Source organism: Nicotiana tomentosiformis, chromosome 12 (genome assembly GCF_000390325.3).
Source record: "Nicotiana tomentosiformis chromosome 12, ASM39032v3, whole genome shotgun sequence".
Taxonomy (NCBI): Eukaryota; Viridiplantae; Streptophyta; class Magnoliopsida; order Solanales; family Solanaceae; genus Nicotiana; species Nicotiana tomentosiformis.
The window spans coordinates 6,813,517-6,819,506 of NC_090823.1; the positions used below are offsets into that span (position 1 = coordinate 6,813,517).

General features: G+C 35.3%; 1 long non-coding RNA gene across 1 annotated transcript; it reads left to right on the forward strand.

The window, feature by feature from the left end:
* The first annotated feature begins 4,928 nt into the window (after positions 1 to 4,928).
* Positions 4,929 to 5,457, forward strand: LOC104116659 (uncharacterized). The gene is made up of 2 exons (XR_001973316.3): positions 4,929 to 5,053; positions 5,358 to 5,457. It is a non-coding gene; the product is annotated as an uncharacterized lncRNA (long non-coding RNA).
* Positions 5,458 to 5,990: the final 533 nt, after the last annotated feature.

Sequence of the window (5,990 nt, forward strand, 5' to 3'; positions counted from 1 at the left end):
CATGGAGTATGAATTTGATTGGTTGCGTAAATGTAAGATTTACTTCTTTGGGTGTTGTTGTACTAATGGGGCACAGGTTATTCGGCCCGTCTGGGCGGTGCAATTGAGATTTGAGCAGAGTGAGTGACTCTTGAGAAAGTTCTACTGGGTTCGAGATTTATATGTAGCAATTGAAATTTTTTCCGAACTTGTGTTTGGATAGAATTTGAGATTTGCATTCGATGGTGCCGGGACTTGCGGTAATTCTGTATGACTATGGATTCTACATTTCATTATAAGAAAGGTAAAAAGAATAATTTTAAAATTTACATATGGTCATTTCAGAGTGGGTGTCTCGGTCGTGGTACTTATTGAGTTCTTAAGAAGGAATATGACGGCTTATGGGCCTTGTGGCGGTGTGTTTTTATGCTAGGATCTCTTGTGGTAAGCTTTAGGTCAGAATACATCCTATCTAAACTTGATTGAGGCACTAGTTGCCTAAATTAATTATGATAGCCACGTGCTATGGGTGAACATATATGTGGGGATTGAGCCCATATGCGGGCACCAAGGTAATTACTCATGCTCGGGAAAATGCTCAGGCTATGATATGCCTAGAATTAACTGTAAGCTTAAGTCTATAATGTTTTTTTTCCATAATTGTACTATCGTTGTGAACTATTTGAGCCATACTTGAGGTTACGAAGAGGTTAACTCCCTGAATAAATTGGGTAATTAAAATTTCTATTCTAACTTGCCGATTGCTATGATAGCACACATTGCACATGCCTACACTTTAGCATGATATTTATTCCAGTCTAGGAGCGTGAGAATCTTATTTCATTCATCGCATACGAGTATACTTGTTTAACTGCTCTTGTATGATACGTTTAGACTGGAGGCATGTGACTATGCCAGGCGTATTATGTTACTATAGCACGTGAGTTATTCGTGCGGATCCAGATATTGTTGCTATAGCACGTGAGTTGTCTGTGCAGCACGTGAGTTATACGTGCGGATCCAGATATTGTTGCTATAGCACGTGAGTTGTCCGTGCAGCATGTGAGTTATCCGTGCGGTTGATATTGATGTGAGCTCTGGAAAAGCCGGTTATTGTTATTGGATCGGGTTGCGCGCCGCAACTATACTACGATGAGATGTAATTCTTTATCCTTAATTCGTGTGTTTTGCTCTTACTTGTTTGAAAATAATTCATAAGAAAATGTTAAAATTTCCCTGCTTGCCTAGCTTGCGTAGTAGCCTTCTTATTAACTTTCTTACTATTATCTGTCATGCCTGAATTATTACATGTTGGTATACAGAACCGCGTTGTGTGGGGCTCCATATAGTGTTTGGTGAGACTTGTTGGTTTGGCTGCTTGTATTGGCTGAGATGAGGTTTCTAAACCTGAGATTTGCACTATCATATTTAGATAAGGAAGGTTCGAAAAAATGATACCATATTTCCGTTAAGAATTTGGGCAATGACTCTGGTCGGACGAGTGATCTTCGCGGATTATTTATCAGTTAAGTGGTTAAGAGATAATGCGTGTTTCTTTCGCTAGCGATAGTGTGCGAAGGTTTTGAATGAGGTTATAATTGATATGAGGTTTACTACCGGTATCGAATTTGTTTTTGGGCAGCTATGGTGGTCAGCAGTTATTGTTGTGTGTAACTGAGTGATGTGGTGTATCACGTGATTACATATTTGGTCATGGTTACGGCTGGGTACAACTGTCCAGACTTATACAATGTGTAAATATGAGATTCGGGTCTTGTAAGAAATTTCGGATGTAAGAAATTGGTAATTTTAGTTTTGTGGTGTTGTCAGGCCTATATGGAATAGGGTGACGCGAGATCACCTCCCGGGTATGTGCATGGTAAGGTTGCACAGTGATTTGAAGGCTTAGGAACAACTCTTGGCACGTTCGGGGATGAATGCATGTTTAAGTGGGAGAGAATATAACGACTCGACCGGTCGTTTTGAGCAATTGCACTTCCGTTAAGCTATTTAAAGTATTTAGTAGCTTCATTATGACATTTATGACTTGTGTGCAAAATTTGTGGTTAATTGGAATTTATTTGATAGGTTTTGGCATCGTTTCTTAAAGCATAAGTGGTACCACATTAATAAAATGAGCTCCAAATTTGGTTTTGATTAAAGCATTAGATCCGTATTCAAATTATGGAGCCATAGCAAAAAGAATCATCGAATTCAGACATCGTATCAGAGAGTTATGCCCATTTCGTGTCGGAAAAGATTGTTGTTTTTCTAGGGCAGAGGCAAATCACAGGTATCAATTGCGATTTATAAGTCTCAGGTATCAAATGCGACTTGCCTGGACAGATTCTAAAACGGGGATTTCGGCAATTTTTAACACATTTGGAGCTATGGAGCTCAGATTGAAGCGATTTTCACCATATGGATTGGGGCAAGTGATTCTAACTCGATTTTGATTAAATTACATGAATCTATTATTGTTTTTATCAACAAATTATTGTTTTGGGCTGAAAATGGTAAAAATTTTATAGACTTTAATTGAGGACATGAAGGCCGAGTTGTGGTCGGATTTGAGTAATTTTGGTATGGTTGGACTCGTGGTTGAATGGGGGTTCGAATTTTGTAATTTTGTCGGATTCCGAGACGTGGCCCCCACAATTAACGTTTGGTTGACTTTTCGAGCAGAGTTAGAAATTTTTATAAATTGTTGAATTGTAAGCATTGGAGTGTATTTTGATTAATTTGCACGTTGTTTGACTAGTTTCATATCGTTTGGCTTGGAATTGAGGAGATAGAAAGGCATTCAAAGGTTGATATGCGCAGAATAGAATTTTCGGAGTATTGTTTAGCTTGGATACGATTTGTTTGAGGTAAGTATTTTGCCTAACTTTATTGACGGAATTTTTCCTACTAATTGCCATTGTTTGCTACATGCGGGGGTGATACAAATATGAGGTGACGAGCATATATGCATGTGCCAAGGTTAAACATGCTCGGGGGTAAATTATACGATTAATTGTGATTTGTAGAATTATGTGATATTCTCGTTTCATGTTTTCTTTGACTTCTAGATTTCTATGGATACGAAATTAAATACTAGAAACCATGATTTGGCTTATTATAATTTGATTAAAATATTGACGAACTTTTTATGAAATTATTGATATGCTCAATCCGATCGTTATTGTACTTAATCACTAATACATCGCTACGATCGTTATTCTTAAGATTTTGTATTCTATACTTGAGTTGAAGATCATTTTGAGACTTGAAATACTTGAATAATAAAGTACTTGAGATTTATTGAATTGTTATTGACTTGAAAATCGTGATTGAAGTTCAATTGGAACATTCATTTAAACACACTACAACAAAAATGGCCTTTAGCGGCAATTATTTAGTGGTAATAATTTAATTTCCGCAAATTAGTTTCTGAACTCAAATATTAGCGGCAGATGTAGATTAGCCAGGAGAAACTTACATCTTTACCGGCAATTAATAATGAACGGCTAGTAAAGATGATACAACTTATGGGGAAGCAAAATTTTGTTATTTCATTTTCCCTCTATTATCTTTTTCCGTAAAAATATTATGTTGCTGGACCATTCACCAAAACGAATGCAAACACCCAAATCAAAGGAAGCACGCTAATCATCCGCAACGCCTAACTCGTTTCTCTCTCTAATCTCGATGTTCTCTCTCGCTGGATCTTTTTATGAAACGATCGGTTTCTACTGTCACAGTTCCGTCGGCCCTCCCCTTCCGCTCACAATGGTCTCGCAACTCTCGAGGTAAGCTCGACTATGTTAGAGCTTTCGTGTTGTTGATTGATAAACATTTAAAGCATTTGTTCTGTATTTTGAAATATAAAAAATTCAAATATCTAAATTTAAATTGATTGTCATACTTCAATTTTACAAAACATTAATTGGAACCCCTTTGTTTCTCTAGAGATGTTGGTTTAAACGAATGTTTATATTCTCTTGATTTTTTTATTCATAATGCTCCTCAAGTTGTTATGTTTTTCTTCTTTCCTACCTTACTACATGTATTTGAAGGAATTTAAAGTGCACCTTTCTCTGGTTTTGTTGCTTAGCCTTATATGGAGCATCATAGACTAGCAAAGTATATTGCGATCGGGAGTAAAGTATGCATTTACGATTTTTTGCTTAATATTAAGACCATTTTTAGTTCAATTGGTAGTTATTGACAAGAATACTTAATATTACAGTTCTGTTAGTTTTGATACTATTTTCTTTAGTTCTATAACCAAATTGTCGAATGTTAAGTGCACATTATGATTTACTACTGAGAGAATCTGTATGGATGTAGCTACTGCTAGAAATAAAAGATAAATTAGTTTTTCTAAAAGCCAGAGAATTAATGAAGTTACGTTTAGGATCAAGTATCAAATTAAATTTGAGTAGAGCATTTTCTAGAGATTACTTTATAAATGAACAAACCAGATCTCGTGGTAAAAGAATCTAGATAATCACAAATAATAGTTAAAATTATATCTAGATATAGTTAGTATAGAATAGGTGAGTTGCACTAATTCGAATTTCTAAAGTTCTAGTTCTCCTATTTGGAACTTTTCCATTTTTTTTTTGCTTGGTTAGTCTTTCACCAGTATTCTCAAAAGAATAAAAAGATTTTGTACAGAAAATGTATCGGTAGATTTCAGATATCTTATTCTTTTTTTTTGGATTCAAATACTTTTTCTCCGGCTTCTTTGTTTCTTAATTCATGTGCAAAGTCATGATGCCCTCCCCCTTACATGAATTTCATGCTATTGGTATGCTACACCAGATCGTTAGCAAGGACAACCTCTAAATGTGGCAAATACAATACTTAACCTATAAGATATAACAAAAGCTTTTCCGTTATCTTATGTAGTTTCAAATGCAACTTATGTGTGTCTTGTCTTTCATATTAACCTGTTTCAATTGTCACGTTAGCAGTACAAAATTCTGATTTCTTCTAATTGACAGCAATTGTTGCAACTGAGATGGCTCTTGGCAAAGATGGTACTGTCGCTTTAGCCAGAGTTTGCGTTGTCAACCCTAATTTACAGGTACTTTTAGGGCATGTGCGTTGTGAAAATTGTATAATTTAGCACACAAAGCTACTTTGGCGGACACTTCTATCTCGTATTAATTTCAAACATTTTTAATGTCAAGTTAGTATTCACGCATTGCAGGTTTAACTCAATTAGTTCCTGAATCCTAACTATTGCAAATTACAAAATTGAGACTATGAATATAACTGCTAAAGATTGAGATGAATTTTTTGTTCATTGGATAATGTACATGAATAATGGTTTGATTTACATTGTCCAGTCATACGTAAGGTTTTTAATCTTAATTTTCGTGTGCTAGATCTGCAGATCCATGAAGAAGCTTTGATCACATGGAACCATATTGCTTTGCCACAGTTATGTAATGACCTCTAAGTTAAGCTGCATCCCCCTTTGATTAACATTCAATTTCATGGTGCGTACCTACTAGAATGTGGAATGCACTATACTCATAGTGATAATCTTTGTTTTTGAAGAATATTTTATGTCACAAGTTATCTAAGTGAATAATATTGTTACTTTACAAGAGTTTTTTAGTAGTTTGTGTTACCTTATGAACTGTGAAAGAATGGCTCTCCTCATAATTGCCTGGAAGATGCTAATGAAACTTGTTCTTTCCAAAATTGAGCGTAAATTTGATAATATCATACCATTTGTTGGATTGAACTAGTGAAGAAAAATATTTTACTAATTATATTTTTGCTCTTTGACAGATCAATCTGAAACTGTCTCTGAACGCCCTCATTCTTTATTTTAGGTGCAAGAGCCAGAGATGGTAAAACGGTTGGGAAAATTAATAATTCCACCCAGGAATAATATCCACTTCAAATAATAATAATATAAGAGAGTAACAACGATACCAACTCTTCTAATGGGGTAAAATACAATACCCGAGTGAAACAATTTAACCACTATAATATTACAACTTAGTAGT